A 21,647-nucleotide genomic window follows, 5' to 3' on the forward strand; every position below is an offset into this window, starting at 1 on the left:
ATTGCCGTCTATGGGGACGTATATGTGGCCGCAAACTTGCGGCTGCATGTGCGTCCCCATGAACGGCCGTGTGAATGAGCCCTTACAGTGACAGTGAAGTGGATGTATTACAATGACAGTGTTGTGTATGTATTACAGTGACAGTGAAGTAGATATATTCTATACACGGCCCCTCTAAATTAATTACACAAAGTGACCCCACACTGAATTAAACCAGGGGTCTTTTTGGCTGAGAGAGCCATAAGTGCCACATATTTTAATCCCTTAACGCCGAAGCCACTTTTCACCTTCCATTTTTTCAAATCTGCCCTGTGTCACTATAAGTGGTTATAACTTTGGAACGCTTTAACATAGCCAAGTGATTTTGAAATAGTTTTCTCGTGACACATTGTACTTTATGTTAGTTGAAAAATTTTGTTGGTATATGTTGCCTTTATGAATGAAAAAATCAGATATTTGGTGAAAATTTGGAAAAAGTCTTGATTTTTGAAATTGAAAATGTTCTACTTTTTCCATACGTAGTCATAACAGCAAAAACACTTTATGAATAACATTAACCAAATGTCTGCTTTATGTATCCATGTTGTTTTATGCATTCTCTCATTTTTGTAAAATGTTATGGGGCTTTGAACTGTAGGTGCGATTTCTCACATTTTCATAAAAAACACAAGTTATGCTTTTACAGGACCTGCTCAGATTTCAAGTTACCATATATACTCAAGTATAAGCCGACCCGAGTATAAGCCGAGACCCCTAATTTTACCACCAAAAACTGGGAAAACCTATTGACTCGAGTATAAGCCGAGGGTGTAGTATACAGCCGGCCCCCCCATGTAGTATACAGCCAGCCCCATGTAGCATACAGCCAGCCAGCCCCCCCATGTAGCATACAGCCAGCCCCCCCATGTAGCATACAGCCAGCCAGCCCCCCCCATGTAGCATACAGCCAGCCAGCCCCCCCAATGTAGCATACAGCCAGCCAGCCCCCCCAATGTAGTATACAGCCAGCCAGCCCCCCCAATGTAGTATACAGTCAGCCAGCCCCCCCAATGTAGTATACAGCCAGGCAGCCCCCCCAATGTAGTATACAGCCAGGCAGCCCCCCCCCCCCAATGTAGTATACAGCCAGGCAGACCCCCCCCACTCCAATGTAGTATACAGCCAGGCAGACCCCCCCCCCCCCCAATGTAGTATGCAGGCAGCCCCCTGTCAAAAAAAATAAAAAACTTAATACTCACCCTCCGGTGTCCGGATCGTTGGTGCGGGTCCCGATGTTCAACGCGGGGCTCCCGATCTTCGGCGCGGGTCCCGGCGGCTCCTCTTCTCTCGCCGGCAGCATCGCGTCCATGCGATCTTCGGCAGGCACACACTACGATGCGGCGGTGTCGCCGCTGATCGCGGGTGCTAGAGAGCAGTGCCAGCTGTAACATACAGATGGCACCCGAAGCTTCTGGTACCGGCTCCGTTCAGAAGCCGGTGCCAGAAGCATGACATAATAGTACTGCAAAATGCGGGAACGCACCTCCACCATGCAGTACTATTACGTCAAATGTTGGGAAGGGGTTAAAATATAATTCTGTGAGAGCCGTAAAGTATGTTTATACAGTATATAGCCAGCCAAGGCTGGAGAAAGTGGTTCATGGCGGAGGAGGCTGGAAAAAGAGGTACATGAAGGTGCAGGTTAGAGAAAGTAATGCATGCTAGAGAAAAAGTAGTTTTCCCAAAAAAATACAGAGAATGGGGCCCTAGGGAAAACTAAATGTGATATCCAGAAATAAAACTATTTTATGAACCGTCATATTAAGTAAGTTTTCCCTTTAACCCTGACCAATGATAGCACTGTGCAGTTTACAAACAGTAATATGGTGAGGTACTCTGTGACATGAGATTTAAGGAGCATTTGATAGGAGATATAGGAGACAGTCCAGGTATCAGGTGAAATAAGCATGAAAAGCTTTTTAATCATTTAAAGGGAACCTACCACCACGAATATACCTGTAAAGGTAGAACGGGTGGTAGGTGGATGTATGTGACGTGAGGATAGCCCTTTTTAGAGCTAATCCTCACGTCCCCGCTATCTTGTTAAAACTTTAATACCCTAATATGTAAATTTTCTTAAGTGGGCACTAGGGCATGGAGTAACCGGATATGAGTCTACACGTCGCTCACTTAATGCCAGGTACCTCCCGATCGTCACGTAGTCCATCAAATGACAGACATGTAGCCGAAGGGTCCATGACAGACATGTAACCGTTAAGGTCCAAAGAATTAGCATAGGGCTGCATTAGAGATGAAGCATTATTGGATAGGAGATGTGGATGTAATGCGGTCCATCCGATGGGGGGGTTTCAATAAATGTCTTGATATCTGTTAAATTGAAGACATGAGATGTTAGCTGGGATAAGGGGATTCTCCATATAAGTTACAGTACAAGGAGAAACCAGAAGAATAATGCAGGAAGTCTCATTCAAATGTTCACTAATATTCTAGATCAGTGATGGCGAACCTTTTAGCGATCGAGTGCCCAAACCGCAAGCCAAAACACACTTATCTACCGCAAAGTGCCAACATGGTAATTTAGAGCAATATTAACTACATAAGGGACAAATAATACTGCCACATGTTTACCACCACTATTAGTATGTATGACACAGACATATACAGTGCACACATATATACAGTATGCATGACACAGACATATACAGTGCACATATATATACAGTATACATAACACAGACATATACAGTGCACACATATATACAGTATGCATGACACAGACATATACAGTGCACACACATATACAGTATGCATGACACAGACATATACAGTGCACACATATATACAGTATGCATGACACAGACATATACAGTGCACACATATACAGTATGCATAACCCAGACATATACAGTACACATATATATACAGTATGCATGACACAGACATATACAGTGCACACATATATACAGTATGCATAACACAGACATATACAGTGCACACATATATACAGTATGCATAACACAGACATATACAGTGCACACATATATACAGTATGCATAACACAGACATATACAGTACACATATATATACAGTATCATAACACAGACATATACAGTGCACACACATATACAGTATGCATGACACAGACATATACAGTGCACACATATATACAGTATGCATAACACAGACATATACAGTGCACACATATACAGTATGCATGACACAGACATATACAGTGCACACATATACAGTATGCATAACACAGACATATACAGTACACATATATATACAGTATGCATGACACAGACATATACAGTGCACACATATATACAGTATGCATAACACAGACATATACAGTGCACACATATATACAGTATGCATAACACAGACATATACAGTGCAGACATATATACAGTATGCATAACACAGACATATACAGTACACATATATATACAGTATCATAACACAGACATATACAGTGCACACATATACACAGTATGCATAACACAGACATATACAGTGCACACATATATACAGTATGCATGACACAGACATATACAGTGCACACATATATACAGTATGCATAACACAGACATATACAGTACACACATATATATACAGTATGCATAACACAGACATATACAGTGCACACATATACAGTATGCATAACACAGACATATACAGTACACATATATATACAGTATGCATGACACAGACATATACAGTGCACACATATATACAGTATGCATGGCACAGACATATACAGTGCACACATATATACAGTATGCATAACACAGACATATACAGTGCACACATATATACAGTATGCATGACACAGACATATACAGTGCACACATATACAGTATGCATAACACAGACATATACAGTGCACATATATATATACAGTATGCATAACACAGTCATATACAGTGCACACATATATACAATATGCATAACACAGACATATACAGTGCACACATATATACAGTATGCATAACACAGACATATACAGTACACACATATATACAGTATGCATGACACAGACATATACAGTGCACACATATACAGTATGCATAACACAGACATATACAGTACACATATATATACAGTATGCATGACACAGACATATACAGTGCACACATATATACAGTATGCATGACACAGACATATACAGTGCACACATATATACAGTATGCATGACAGACATATACAGTGCACACACATATACAGTATGCATGACACAGACATATACAGTGCACACATATATACAGTATGCATAACACAGACATATACAGTGCACACATATATACAGTATGCATAACACAGACATATACAGTGCACATATATACAATATGCATAACACAGACATATACAGTACACATATATATATACAGTATGCATAACACAGTCATATACAGTGCACACATATATACAATATGCATAACACAGACATATACAGTGCACACATATATACAGTATGCATAACACAGACATATACAGTACACATATATATACAGTATGCATGACACAGACATATACAGTGCACACATATACAGTATGCATGACACAGACATATACAGTGCACACATATATACAGTATGCATGACACAGACATATACAGTGCACACATATATACAGTATGCATGACAGACATATACAGTGCACACACATATACAGTATGCATGACACAGACATATACAGTGCACACATATACAGTATGCATAACACAGACATATACAGTGCACACATATATACAGTATGCATGACACAGACATATACAGTGCACACATATATATACAGTATGCATAACACAGACATATACAGTGCACACATATATACAGTATGCATAACAGACATATACAGTGCACATATATACAATATGCATAACACAGACATATACAGTGCACACATATATACAGTATGCATGACACAGACATATACAGTACACACATATATACAGTATGCATAACACAGACATATACAGTGCACACATATATACAGTATGCATAACACAGACATATACAGTACACACATATATACAGTATGCATAACACAGACATATACAGTACACATATATATACAGTATGCATGACACAGACATATACAGTGCACACATATATACAGTATGCATGACACAGACATATACAGTGCACACATATATACAGTATGCATAACACAGACATATACAGTGCACACATATATACAGTATGCATGACACAGACATATACAGTGCACACATATATACAGTATGCATAACACAGACGTATACAGTACACATATATATACAGTATGCATAACACAGACATATACAGTGCACATATATATACAGTATGCATAACACAGACATATACAGTGCACACATATATACAGTATGCATAACACAGACATATACAGTGCACACATATATACAGTATGCATAACACAGACATACAGTGCACACATATACACAGTATGCATAACACAGACATATACAGTACACATATATATACAGTATGCATACACAGACATATACAGTACACATATATATACATTATGCATGACACAGACATATACAGTGCACACATATATACAGTATGCATACACAGACATATACAGTACACATATATATACAGTATGCACAACACAAACATATACAGTGCACACATATATACAGTATGCATAACACAGACGTATACAGTACACATATATATACAGTATGCATGACACAGACATATACAGTGCACACATATATACAGTATACATAACACAGACATATACAGTACACACATATATACAGTATACATAACACAGACATATACAGTGCACACATATATACAGTATGCATAACACAGACATATACAGTACACACATATACACAGTATGCATAACACAGTCATATACAGTGCACATATATATACAGTATGCATGGCACAGAAATATATAGTACACACATATATACAGTATGAATAACACAGACATATACAGTGCACACATATATACAGTATGCATGACACAGACATATACAGTGCACACATATATACAGTATGCATAACACAGTCATATACAGTGCACATATATATACAGTATGCATAACACAGACATATACAGTGCACACATATACAGTATGCATAACACAGACATATACAGTGCACACATATACAGTATGCATAACACAGACATATACAGTGCACATATATATACAGTATGCATAACACAGTCATATACAGTGCACATATATATACAGTATGCATAACACAGACATATATAGTGCACCCATATATACAGTATGAATAACAGACATATACAGTGCACACATATATACAGTATGCATAACACAGACATATACAGTGCACACATATACAGTATGCATAACACAGACATATACAGTGCACACATATACAGTATGCATAACACAGACATATACAGTGCACACATATATACAGTATGCATAACACAGACATATACAGTACACACATATACACAGTATGCATAACACAGTCATATACAGTGCACATATATATACAGTATGCATGGCACAGAAATATATAGTACACACATATATACAGTATGAATAACACAGACATATACAGTGCACACATATATACAGTATGCATGACACAGACATATACAGTGCACACATATATACAGTATGCATAACACAGTCATATACAGTGCACACATATACAGTATGCATAACACAGTCATATACAGTGCACATATATATACAGTATGCATAACACAGACATATACAGTGCACACATATACAGTATGCATAACACAGACATATACAGTGCACACATATACAGTATGCATAACACAGACATATACAGTGCACATATATATACAGTATGCATAACACAGTCATATACAGTGCACATATATATACAGTATGCATAACACAGACATATATAGTACACCCATATATACAGTATGAATAACAGACATATACAGTGCACACATATATACAGTATGCATAACACAGACATATACAGTGCACACATATACAGTATGCATAACACAGACATATACAGTGCACACATATACAGTATGCATAACACAGTCATATACAGTGCACATATATATACAGTATGCATAACACAGACATATACAGTGCACATATATATACAGTATGCATAACACAGACATATACAGTGCACATATATATACAGTATGCATAACACAGTCATATACAGTGCACATATATATACAGTATGCATAACACAGACATATATAGTACACCCATATATACAGTATGAATAACAGACATATACAGTGCACACATATATACAGTATGCATAACACAGACATATACAGTGCACACATATATACAGTATGCATAACACAGACATACAGTGCACACATATACACAGTATGCATAACACAGACATATACAGTTCACACATATATACAGTATGCATGGCACATATATATACACATATACACACAAATATGCACAGCACAGATACAGACACACGCATTTACTTATTAACACATAACACAGACAGAAACACACACACACATGTGCATAACAAAGACATATTATATATCTGTGTTATGCATATGTGTGTAAATGTCACATATACACACACATTATGCATTGCACAGGTATATATGTATGTGGACTGTATAAACAAATTTTAGACACTGTACAACTTACAGTTATTTATGAGGAAGGCACACAGCAGCCTCTGGATGTTCGGGTCACAGCATCCCCCTCCCCCTCTCTCTCTGTCCCGGCTCCACTTTAGGTCTCCTAGTAGGAGGGGGAGGTACAAGCTTCCACACGCTGCTTCCTGCCCCCAGCACTAGGAACTTCTTATAAACATTTAGAGCACAGACAGGAGCACAGGCATTATCCTGCACCCGGCTGTGTGCTGCGTCAGAGGGGCCCGCAGGTCCTCAGTTTAGAAGAACTGCATCTACCCCGTGCAGTGTGACCTGTCTGCTCTGTATCTGAGTGCAAGGGGCAGATGCTGTTCTTCTAAACTGAGGACCTGCGGGCCCCTCTCTCTCTCCCTGCGACCGTGATTGTTATGCCACTGCACACAGTGGAGGATGATGGCGTGCGTGCCAGCAGAGAGAGCTCTGCATGCCCTGTCTGGCACGCGTGCCATAGGTTCGCCACCACCAGGGCCGGTTCTAGACAAAGTGGGGCCCTGGGCAAAACTAAAAGTGGGGCCCCAAAATAAAACTATTTTATGACCTGTCACAGTCAGCAAGAGGCTCCTTTAGTATGGTAAAACAAACTGTAATATGGGAGAATTTTATAGGAGATAGATAGATGATAGGGAGATTTATGGGCAGCATGGTGGCTCCGTGATTAGCACTACAGCCTTGCAGCGCTGGTCAACATCTGCAAAGATTTTGTATGTTCTCTCTGTGTCTGCGTGGGTTTCCTCCGGGTCCTCCGGTTTCCTCCCACACTCCAAAAAATTACTGGTAGGTTGATTAGACTGTGAGGCGCATTGGGGACAGGGACCGATATTTTCTGAAAGCAGACACTTGCCCCATTTTCAAAATTGCATCAAAGATTTTATAGACATAGGCGCCTTCATGCAATTTTGATTCAAATTGAAACGTTTTATTAAAAATACTTAAAATTTGACTTTGATGGCAAAAAATTTGATCCAAACAGAAAATGTTTACCTTCACATCTCCTAAATGTAATACATGGACATGTGTAGAGTTCACAAACGTGCCCTATTGATATGTTCACATAAATAAATCCACATAATATCACTAAAACTGTAATAACTAGATATCTGCTTTTCAGCTAGACATTTTTAGACAGTCACAACCTGCAAAATATATCAATAAAACAGAATAAAAAGTAAAGGCGCCATAAAACCTATAGAATTTTGAAAGCAGACAACCAGGCGATGCATTTGGCAATTAACATTCAAAATTTCCTCTAAAATATGTACAAATCCAGATACTTATATAAAGAAAATCTACTTTCCTAAAACAGTAAGATGTGAGGAGAGTATACATACCCCACACCAATATATTCATCAAAATATGCAGCAAAGGGAACTGCAGAAAATTCACACAGATGTATCATTGTCTGTTCCTTACACAATGGTCACCCAAAGAAATAACTATATACAGGCGGTCCCCTACTTAAGGACACCCGACTTACAGACAACCCATAGTTACAGACAGACCCCTTTGACCTCTGGTGAAGCTTTCTGAATGCTTTACTATAATACTAGATTGCAATAATCAGCTGTAAGGTGTCTGTAATGAAGCTTCATTGATAATCCTTGGTCCCATTACAGCAAAAAATGTTTAATCTCCAATTGTCACTGGGGCCAAATTTTGTTTTTTCTGGATGTACAATTATAAAATATACAGTTTCGACTTGCATACAAATTCAACTTAAGAACAAACCTCCAGACCCTATCTTGTACGTAACCCGGGGACTGCCTGTATCCATAAACCTCTCTAATGAGATAATAAAAGTAACTTTTAGATGTGCGCCAGTGTATTAGCTGCACAATAGCAGAACCCTCCGCGCTTCATAAGAATGAGAGTGAGAACGTCATAACATCGGTGTAAATAATGGAGGATGATGGGAAATAAAAACTTTATTCCAGAACATGTGAGTGTTTTTGGTGTTACATATAACTTTATGGACATGTTCTGGTCGCGGTGTAGTCACATTAGGCGAAGAGGATCGAATGTTCATCGTATCAGTCAATTTTCCCAACAAAAAAAACTATCATAAAATAAAAGGGAATAAGAGAGAAAGGGCCACATTTATCACTTTTGTGCGCCTAAGTGTAGTAGCTGCGCCTAAATTCTGGCGCACTGTTTTCCAGAATTATTACAAGCTACAACCATCTGTGATAAGGTAATTTCCTGCCTCTTATTAATCACTTTACTTTAACACAGTTTAGGCGCAATTTTGGCACAGTTTAGGCGCAATGTTAGATTCAGGCACTTACATGTGATCCTGGTACAAGCTCCTCTCTGCTTCTCCCACATCCCAGCATGAGGATGACCCCCACAGCAGCACCCAGGTGTGTGACACCCTGCACCCAGTTACCTCCTCAGCAGAGGCTTCTCCTGGAGGGGATCCCCCAGTGCTGGTCTCCTGCTGCACCCCTGTAATTCTGCACAGTATCCCCCTCAGACACACTGGTGATACTGTGCAGAATTACATGGGGGACACTTGTCAGTACTATGTGCAACATTCTGTTACGTTCTCTTCTCTCTTGCTTTGAGCTCAGGATTCTGCAGAATGTTTTGTAAATAGAAGGTGATGAACTGTAAATAGAGTCTGCAGCTCCTGTCTGCAGAGTATCTCATGTCTGTATGATCTGTTCTAGTGTCTGCAGAGTATCTCATGTCTGTATGATCTGTTCTAGTGTCTGCAGTGTCTAGATGAGCTTTTCTGCTAGAAATGAGCTGTTCTGCAAAGGGGCTCAGTGCTTTCTTGCGCCCGTTTTTGCGCCTAAATGAAAAGTTGCAAGTGATGAATATGATTAGGCGCATCAAAACATCTGGATTGCTAGGATAAATGAGGGAAAGCTGCTTATTTTTTGCTGCGCAGCTAGCATTTAGTCGCATTTAGTAGCAAAAATGCGCCTGAATGAAAAGGCGCAAAAACAACTGAAAAAACCGATTGATACATGTGGCCCAAAGTGTGTTCTTAGATTTGCATAGAGAAGGGTTAAAAACATGAATATTAGTTGATATTATCCCTTCTCAAAATGTAGTACTAGTAACATATAAAGTGAATATTTCCATTATCTGTGAGGTGCAGCAGCTCCTGTGTGCAGCTAATACTCCCTGAAGCCTGATGGTTAAGAATCTGGATTGGGGGGGGAGGGGGGGTAATTTCAGGGGGCTGTATCTCTGGCTCTGTGACACATAGAACCTCACTTCTTTTTTCCTATGAAAGAAGAGAGTCTCCTCTTTTATATGAATCTAAATTTGTGTTTCTAAAATGTAGAAAAACGGAGATATTAACTGTTAAACTGCCGTCGGAAGTGATATTTATATATAAAAATGGCACCTGATATTCTCACTTTAAACCTGAATATCTCTGGATCCATAGCACCTAGAAACAAAATTCAAGATTCATTTGAAAGAAGAGATTCTTCCCTTTCTCCCTGGGGGCCCTGGGCAATTGCCACCTTTGCCTACCCATAGCGCCGGCCCTGGCCACCACTGTTCTAGATGATACTCATAACATTATATTCAATCCATGCAGTCGCAAAGTGTGGAGGCGATGTTTCCATTTTAGTTCACATTTTCTTAGTAAATGTGCCCTGTCCCCTTCTTTTCTCAAGGGGGGGGTGTGATCAAAGAGGGTGAAACATAATTGGGATTCATTGTGTCCCTTTTCAAAAAAAGTGTCAGCTGACTGGTAGGTCTCGTTTTTTCTCACGGATGGTGTATCTATGATGTGTGATCCTAATTTTAAATTTGTTGGTGGTTTCACCAATGTATTTTAATCCACACGGACAACTGAGCATGTAAATTATGTCAAGTTCTGCCCCTGTTCACACAACCTCGGGTTCTCTAATGATAAAATTCACAGAGTTAGCTCAAAGAAATCACTCCAAGACAGAAGAATGGTATAGTATGTCAATCTCTGTGAAGTGATGTGAGATTCTTTATTTGTGTCACAAAGTATTATACAGAAACCTTCAGTGGGGCAGGACCTGGGCTTGGTTACTTAGGGAAAAGGAAGTAATGTCCATAGTCCATTGGTTGTTAAATTATTACATGGGCATCGCAGACACAAAGGCTCTGCTTTCCCTGAAGTGGATATAGTATCGTAAATCCCTCAGGATATCTGTAAACATTGGCTAAAGGGGTCTTGCGTTCCCATGGTGGAGAAGAATGGAGAGTCAAATGTCCTCTTAGTTTTCAGCAGTCAGCAAGCATATGAAAAATAAAAATATTTTCATTAAACATATAACAATACTTCACAATTACACAGTCACTGTTGCAAGTGAGGTAATGGTATATTTTATAATTCTGACCATAATGGGAGAATGTTTCTCCCTTTTGCATTAATGTACAGTTGACGCATGATCTGCATGGGAAACTGCCGGTGTGTGTAGTACCTAGTATACCTCTTTGCATAGATGCTCTCAGTGGTCCCACATCTGATTTGACAAGGCGTTTCTAGCGCATCTATATTAGCATAAAGGGGGATTCCGGAATTCAGGAACGCCCTTGGGTTCCATTGAGAATGCATTCCAGTGTTTCTTTATTATATAAGCGATCACTTTTATCAGAGAAGGTGGAAATAAATGGAATTCTGTTAGAGCTTAGTGTTCTCATTTTTGGACTGAGTAAGTCATGCCCTTCAGCTAGTTTTTATCAACAATTTTTTTGGGTAACCCCTATCCAAATTCAGCATAGTACGGGGATGTGCACTGTCATATTTCAGTAGAGTGTTTCTGTCAGTGGGCTTGACAAACAAGTCTGTCGAGAGTGCAACACCATCATAAAGTAGGGAAATATCCAAAAATTTAATGACATTTTTACAATAATCAACCGTAAATGTTATATCATCGTCAATTGATTTGAGAAATATATGAAACAAAGTAAGTTGATCAATGGTACCTGTCCACAGGAGGAAGACATCGTCTATGTACCTCCACCACTCCATGACACGCCGGAAGTGGTGAGATACATAGACAAAGTCCTCCTCCATTGATGTCACCATAATTAGGGTCCATATTTGCCCCCATGGCAACAATTTAACCCCTTTCCGCACCTTGACGTGATTCTACGTCATATGATGCGGGTCGTTCCCGCACCTTGACATAGAATCACGTCATGGCGATCGCCCGGGCTCAGAAGCTGAGCCCTTGCGATCGCTGCGGGATCCCAGCGGTACACGGTAGCTGGGATCCCGCAGTAACAGCCGAAATCGCGACTATCGCGATCCCGACTGTTTAACCCTATAGACGCCGCAGTCATAGTGACCGCGGCGTCTATGGTGCATCGGCGCGACGATCGGCACCCTCCGTGCAGGGCACTGAGGTGCCGATCGTTACCATGGCAACCCTGAGTTCTGATGCAGTAATCATATAAAACATAAAAAAGTGAAAATCACCAAAAAAACACAACATATTGGGTATCACAATGTCCGTAACAACCCGTCCAATAAAATAAAATGGTCACAGAACCCGTATGGTGAACGCCGTAAAAAAAAAAAAACACAAAAAAACCTTAAAAAATTATTCAATTTTCACATCTGACCGCATAAAAAGTGATCAAAAAGTAAAATGTGCCCCAACATGATACCAAGAAAAAATACAGCTTGTCCCGCAAAAAATAAGCTCTAAACCAGCTCTGTAAACAAAAAAATATAAATGTTCTGCCCATTGTTACAAAAACAAACAAATTTCTCACAAAATGAGTTCTATATTCTGCAAAACAAGTTAACCATAAAAAAGCCATATAAATGGGGTATCGCCGTAATCATGATGACCCATGGAATAAAGAGAACACGTTATTTTTATGGTACGGTGAACGTCCGAGGAAAAAAATGCTAAAAACCATAAACAAGAATTAATGATTTTTTTAACCACCACCAAGAAAGAGTTAATAAAATCTGATTATTGGCTATTGAGCCCCCCTGTAAATGATGTACCTGAAAAGTGGATCTCATCCACAAAAAAATAATCTCCCATATGTCCAAAGTACAAAAAAATAAACATTTTATAGCCTGTAAGATGACAATGTGACAATGCAGATCTGCTCTGAATGGCGCTGCTTCCATTCTATGCCCGGCCGTGTGCCCATACAACAGTCACCACCACATATGGGGCATCCTCTGACTCGGAAGACATTGGGTATCAAACTTTGTGGAGTTTTTTGTCATTTAATACTTTGTGACGGTTTAATTTTTGGCCAAAAGTAATATATTGCCTAAAAAAAATTACAGCTTGTAAATTAGACCTCCATTTTGTTTTAACCACTGTGAAGCATCTAAAGGGTTAACACACTTCTTAAAGCTGATTTTTTACACATTGAGAGGTGTAGTTTCTAAAATGGCGTGATTTATGGGGGTTTACTGCTGTTTAGGCCTCTCAAAGTCAGTTAGACCTGAGCATGTGCCTCTAAATAAGGGTTTTGGCATTTTTCATAAAAATGAGAAAAATTGCTCCCAAAATTCTGAACCTCCTAACAACCTAGAAAAGAGAGAGGATGCATAAAACCCTATGCCGATATAAAGCAGACATTGCGGAAATGCTAGTTATAAAGTTACTTGGGTGCTATGACTATCTGCCTGAAAAGCAGAACATTTTGAGCTATGAAAATGAAGAATTTTTAGAAATTTTTGCCAAATTAAAATTTTTTTCTTAACTAAACACAAAAGATATCATCAAAATTTTAATATTACTTTGAAGTACAATGTGTGACGGTAAAATAATCTCAAAATCTCCTGGATATGTTAAATAAATAAGTTATAACCTCCTATAATGACACAAGGCAAATTTTAAAAATCAGGCCTGGTCCTAGAGGTCTAAAATGGCTTAGACACGAAGGGGTCAAAGTTGGGTGTAAAACTCATTACCAAATAGGAAATAGTTGTTTTGCAAAATCAAATGCAGCATATCCAGAATGAATGTAATAGTCTGCAGAGAATATTCAGAATGTTGGAGACATTTTCTAACCGCCTTCAGACCTCTGGTATGATCTATAAAAGTATATAAAGAGACCACGTCGAATGAAACCAATAATAATTGATCACAATTTGAAACATTGATATTTTGTCATTTACACAGGAAATCTGACATGTCACGGACATAGGATTTACTCTTTAGAACAAATTCTTTCAAAATTACATAAAGAAAGATAGCATTGTGCGAAAACACAGAATCACTGCTAGACTCTATGGGGGATATTTATCAGGACCTCTGCGCACCGCCAGTGGCGCAGAGGCCCTGAAATAATCGCAAATGCTAGCTTATTGCTAGCTTTTGTGATTATTTTCCCCGATCCGCCACCGGGGCGCAGAGGGGGGTGCGGCCGGAGGGGAGTGGGCCGGCACGGGGCATTACTGTCCCCGCGCCTGCGCACTTGCTGCTGCCGGCGACTTTTCATACGTGAAAAGTCGCCGGCTGCGTTTTTTTCTACGCCAAGCACTGCCTCTCGTAGGATAGACGCTTCGCAGCCTCCCGCCCCGATACATCAAGAGGCAGAAGCCTCTTGATGTATCGGGCTGCGAATTCGCAGCGGAGGGGCTATCATACGAGCGCCAGCGTATGATAAATATCCCTCTATGGGTCTGCCTGGAGGATTCTGAAGGCATTTATGAATGTTAGGGAAAATATAAATAACTGGTGTAATAGGGTGAAAAACCGTCAGGTATTTGTGTATACTCTCCGTGATTGTACCGTCAGATAATGCAATGTCTAAAATATATTTAATTTTTCGTGCAATGTCAAATTTAGGATCACCTGATATTAATTTATAAACTGTGGAATCATTTCATTGCCGACAAATCTCTGCAATATAAATCATCCATGATGACAATTGCTATGGCTTTGTCTGGGTTGATGGTAATATCACCATCATGGACTAATCCCCCCAGAGCAGCCATTTCTAGTAGTCATATTGGCATGTTTTAAGGTCATATCATCTCTGAGTTTGGGACAAAATTGCTCTTTTTGTGTAACCCAAAACATTTAGAATCTAATGCTCTATCTCTAGTGGTTCTTTGTACAGAATTATTATACAACCAGTGTTTGAATCTAATATTACGAAAAAAATCTATACAAGTCCTGTTCTATTTGGAACCAGTCTGTTTGGGTACATGGGGAGAAATACCTTACCGTTCTGGTTGACTTGTATTTCTGAATGTGTGTGAATGCAGCCTTACTGTCACCTGCTTGATCTACAATATCCAGTAAGGACACACAAGGGGCCTTCTCATATTCCAGTTGGAGTTGGGCAAATAGTTAAGGGTTCCTCCATCAAACAGGTGAGACTTAGTGCTAACACCTTTAGTATCCCGGGCTTCAAATCTGAGCAACTTATTAACTTATGAGACAAAGGTGTTTCAAATTGGTGTATTAATTGTAAAGAACACCAATTGATGTATATGGAGGACTTTCCATTATGTCTTCTATCATGGTCCCCAATATCTGTATCTGTACGTATTCTCCAAAGCTCTCCAACCTTGCAGATGCCTTAGAACAAGTATGGCAGCCTGTGACTGGACAATCCTTTTGTTCTAAGTGAGATAAGACAATGTAGGTGTTGGGCATGATGTTCTTTCATCTTCCATGTTGTACACCTCTGCTTGGCCAGGTCTGGGGAACAAGTCAGATCAGCTAAACAAGCATTTTGGCCGACAACCATCTGATGTGTAAGGTGAGCTCTAGTTGCATTGGTAAAAAGCATTGTGATCGCTGTGTCAGATATAAGTGTATATATACAAGCCGAAATGCATCAGGACAAGGAATATGACTGATTCCCTGATGTCACTCACTCTTTGGATGTCTCTGTATTCCAATGTGCCATTTAATAAAATAATAGGATATTCGTTTGCCACCTTCACACAAGATTGCTTCTTCATTCCCGTCATCCGCAGATGATTGACTGGAAGGTTAAAACACTATCTTTGATAGCATAAAAGAAGGACATTCACTTTTATGTTCTTTTTCAACAGCCGACAAGCTGTACTCACATCACCTGCCAGAGTATAAGGTTATTAAAGTATGCCAGATTAAGCAGAAAATCTATAGTCAGTCCTGGAGCTGTAGCTGTCACCCGCACAGAACTTTCCCATTTCAGAAAAATTGTCGAGATGGCTTTTCTTAAACAAGCTGACAGTCATTCAGTTACAAAAACAATGTAGGTGGATACCAGTTAAGAAATATGAGAGATTAAAGCGGCTATGATATCAGACACTCACAAATTGATTAAAGAAAACTCACCGGCCTGTCTGGCTGACAACCTCCTCCGAGTATACTCCATAAAACATCTCCACTATAAAGATAGAATCATATTACAGGAAACTGTTTGAGACTCTGCCAAGCAGGATCCACCAATCTGTCACAAACAGTATCCTACTGAGAGGAGGCAACTCTTGTTAATAGGGAGGAACATAAATGGCCAGATTGGATGGCATCCGATGTCTCTCGGTTATAAGGATAAGCAGAAAATGCTTAACCCTGAACCCACATTCTGTAACAATGATCCCCAACTTTTTTATCTTCCATCGTAGAGTTCAGTCTATGACATATCTTGACTGTCATTGTAGTGATCCTCCTGTTCTGGTGAAACATTTGACTTAAAGGAAACCTACCATGAGGAATCTACTATCAGTCCCCTCTGCCCTAATCCTGTAACCTAACCGAACCCCGCCCCAAGGTCACTTACAGCTGCCTTACTCTGCAATGCCCACTTCTACTCCACACTTAGTTACACTACTCTGTGTCAGCAATGAGGATCCCTGGCTCCTTATTCTCCTGCTCCCGTAGGTTGTGGATGCCGACTCTTTCTGCTTTTTGGCAACAGCATTTATGTTCCTAGCCTATCAATACTCACCTGGGGCTACACAGACCAACACTCCCCAGTGTCTGAGCAAAGGTTCCTAGTCCTGCTATACAGTACTAAAGATTATACTAATTACTTTTGTTTTATCCTTGGCTCGTTTTATGACTATGTTGCTAATCTCTAGGATCACAGCTTCTTTCTAATACTGGGCTCTGTCTATTATCTGACATTACTTATACATAGTCTTCCCTGACTTTAGACTATCCCTGACCATTTACTTGCATGATCCCTTGGTGTCCCGCACCAGTTTCTCTGGTGCCCGTTGGGCCATATACTGTCCACACTGGAACTACCACAAGAGGAAGTGGACAAGCACTCTGTACACAATAAAGACCATATCCTTGTATAGCGGTGAGAGAGTTAAAAACCAAAGATGTCCAGGGACAATGTCCTGAAAGCAATGTCCTGATTTTAAAACTCACTTTTGATTTAATTAATCTGAATTGGATGTTAGTAAAAACAAATGTACTTTAGATGCGACCACAGCTACTAGCGTTATTTTGTAAGATAGAAATAGTTTTTTCAAATTCGGGAGTTACTACATGTCCCACACCCATCCTGTGGTAATTATTGCTGAATTCAGGGAGTTCAATGTTCGGGAGTTACTACATGTCCCACACCCATCCTGTGGTAATTATTGCTGAATTCAGGTGGTCAGGCGTCTCAATAGTGCATACCTGGCCACTGTTCGAAAAGTGCGGAAGTGGTCGTATCCAAGGTCAGTCCCCTGGGGAACATGGCTACATTTATGGGAAATTATCTTCACACAGGACATTTTCTAACAAGCAATTGAAGAAATTTATCTTTATGGCAGATGTTTTTCTTTATAAAATTTGCCAATAACTGACTACAAATGTGAAAAAATTAACTTTTTGTCATTTTTCAATTAAAGTTTTTTTTAATAAGTAGTAACTTTTACCAAATATTCAAAGCATTACTCCGTCACCCTTTCTCAGGTTGAGCTACAGATGCAGGGGGCGCATGTACTGTACTTCTGCAAAGTAAAAGTCTCCTGCAGCATCTTCTATATTCTGACAGTCTAGAGGGGGGCTTACTGCAAATGCCTAGATCTCCTGAGCCCTTGCACAATTCTGGTGTCATATCAAACTGGAGAGTCCCCCCTTTAATGAGATATATGGATAGGGCATGGATGCTTAGTCGAACCAGAGATATTAAGTACAACTTTAAGGGTGGATATCTTTCCCCTTGTGTGCGGCCTTGCGCTGCTGTTCTCAATGGAGGGGTCACCTCCTCCTCTCCAGCGCATGTAAATGTAGCCTAAAGTGGTTTTCCCAGGAAACAAGTAGGCCCTTTCCTGTGGATAGGCCCTAACTTGCTGATCAGTAAGGGTCTCAGTGATGAGGCCTCCACAGATCAGGAGAACGGGGTACGATGTACCGCCGTCGGACCCCTCCTCGTTTCCCTAAATGAGTGGAGCAGCAGGAAACGCATGGCCGGGCTGTCATGTTCATCTCTATGCAGACACTTGGCAATCTCCATCAGCTCCACAGAGATGACCGGGCAACCCTGCCATACACGACCGGCTGCTCCACTCATCTTGGTGAGAGACTTGAGGTTCGACGTAGGCACATTGGACTCCCTGAACTCCTGATCTGTGGGGGTCTCATCACTGAGATAAGCACTGATCAGCAAGTTAGGCCCTTTCCCACAGTTTTTTATGGGAAAACCCCTTTAAGTAGTTGTCTCTGGGTGTCAAATTGGGACAAACAGCGTGACAGGGAGAATAGGGCTCAGCACCCCTGGGGGATACATGTTACATCTTGCTGCTCCTCCTCTCATTCATGTTACTGTACGTATAGTGAAATCGTGGGTCTGCCCCTTACAGACTAAACATGACAGCTCACATATTGCCATATTAGTTCTCTCTTAAAATTGATGAGGTTATTGTTTGCATGATGAAAAATTATACATTTTTCCGATGTACTTTCTGTATCAATTCCATAAGGTTTTCTAGATCTCTGCTTGCTATAGAAAGCTTCTATATTACTTCCAGTGGATAGAAATCTGACCATGGTTACACACATGCACGGTTCATTATATACCTGGTCATGTGATGTCACACAGGTGCACGGCTCGTTATAACACAGAGAGTAATCAGAGCTGTCTGTTAAAACGAGCTGTGCACCTGTGTGACCATGGTCAGATTTCTGTCCACTGGAACTAAATATAGAAGCTTTCTATACATTGACAGCAAGCAGAGATCTAGAAAACTGTGAGGAATTGAAACAAAGTATATTGGAAAAATGTATAATTTTTCAAATGCAATATACAAACAATAACATTAATATGCTAAAATGGGAACACCCCTTTAAGCCACTTAGGGTGATGCCACACATGGTGTTTTCGGTCTAAAAGCGCATGCATTTTTAAAACACATCCGCTTTTTAAAACGCATCGGTTTTTGACCGTTTTTCCCAATTACCTTAATAGATAAACAAATACCAAAAACTAGACGAAAAGAGGGAAATCCATGTGGTGCAGTACACATTACTGCCATTAGGAGCTGCGCTCCCTTTGCACTACTCTATATACAGCTGTGTAGCCTTACCTGGGTTGTTCATGCATTGTCTCTCCTGGAATTTTTTTGTACATTTTAAAGAATTAATTTGTTATCAATAAAGTTTCTCTATTTTTTAAGATTATTATTGGCATGGATTTCCCTCTTTTTGTCTAGTTTTTGGTATTTATTCAATAATTGTGAGGCGCCACCTCTGACCACTCTGGCATAGTGGAGTTACCTTTATGATTAGGTCTTAAGTGACCTCTGTTACTGTGAGTACTGTTAATCGTTGTTGTGTTGTTCTGTTAACAGATAAACAGGTCGTAAGCAGCCAAACGCATGGTAAACGGTCAAAAACGGATGCCAATGTAGATGGACTGAAAAGGCATGCTTAAAAACGGACCAAAAAGGGTGGTGGCATACGTGTCGTTTTGAACCCGTTTTTAAGCGATCCGTTTTTAAAATGTGTGCATTTTTGAAAACGCATCCATTTTTGACCGTTTTCTCCAATTAGCTTAATTAAGATAATTGGAAAACGGACAAAAACGCTCAAAAAATAGATGCGTTTTCAAAATGCGTTTTTTAATGGACTGCTTAAAAACGGGTTCAAAACGCCACGTGTGCCACCAAATTTAGAAGGTAGAGTCTAGCAGAGTGTCCAGTCTCCAGATAGACAAGGGTCTAATACTGACACAGGGCAATGACTGTGATTAAATATATTTATTTCACTTAGAAATGAATTCGCTTTCACACATTTCACATTTGCAACTGATAGAAGGGGTGAAGAAATAATAATAATAATTTTTTATTTTTTTTTTACGTTTGTGTATTTCCGAAATATAATACAGAAATGCAAAATTATCGGGAAAGTTTATTTTCTCTTTGCTTTTATTAATACTCTCATCCTCGCTCTTCCCTCCCGCCGGTTACACAGCTCTCACGTCTCCACATAAATGTGACTTGATGGTTTCCCGCCTTCTAGGAAATGTGATGTAGGAGGTCTGTTCATCCCAGTTATTCTGACTCATTTACCAGGGAAAAGCTAATGAGGTCAACTGTGATGTGTGGGAAGGTAATCGCTTCAGCTGTCGCTCTACATCGCTATCAATTTAACATTTAGCAAATTCAATGTTTTAAGTCTTGCTTAAAAATTTCTTTTATTTTTTAATTTTTTTTTACAGTAATATAGAAATGAACGCACAAGAAAATGTTGTAAAGCTGGTTTGGAAGAATAAGTCAATGTTCGGAATAAATTGGTTGTCCGGGTTCTATGTTTCATGTTCTTTTACTCTTATCGTCCTTTTAACTGAGCGTTATGGTTTCTTATATTGCTGTAGTGTGAAGCCACAACCAAAAACGATGGGTGCAGGAAGGGACAGGGAGCTTGTAGTAGCACACAGGGTGTATGGGTGCGTTCACACAATGGGGCAGATTTACTTACCCGGTTCATTCGCGATCCAGCGGCGCGTTCTCTGTGGTGGATTCGGGTCCAGCCAGGATTCACTAAGGCAGTTCCTCCAACGTCCACCAGGTGTCGCTGCTGCACTGAAGAGCATCGGAACGCACTGAAGTTCACCGAGCCATCCTGGATGAAGGTAAGCGCGTGCCGAGC

The 21,647-nt window shown here is 39.9% G+C and overlaps 1 long non-coding RNA gene across 1 annotated transcript in view; it reads left to right on the top strand.

Moving 5' to 3' along the window:
• LOC140104739 (uncharacterized) overlaps positions 1-21,295 on the top strand; it is a 56,042-nt gene extending 34,747 nt beyond the window's left edge. Inside the window, exons 2-3 of the long non-coding RNA XR_011850400.1 lie at positions 20,970-21,107; positions 21,217-21,295. This is a non-coding gene — a long non-coding RNA (uncharacterized lncRNA). The remainder of the gene's footprint in view (positions 1-20,969; positions 21,108-21,216) is intronic.
• Positions 21,296-21,647: the final 352 nt, after the last annotated feature.

Source organism: Engystomops pustulosus, chromosome 10 (genome assembly GCF_040894005.1).
Source record: "Engystomops pustulosus chromosome 10, aEngPut4.maternal, whole genome shotgun sequence".
Classification (NCBI taxonomy): domain Eukaryota; kingdom Metazoa; phylum Chordata; class Amphibia; order Anura; family Leptodactylidae; genus Engystomops; species Engystomops pustulosus.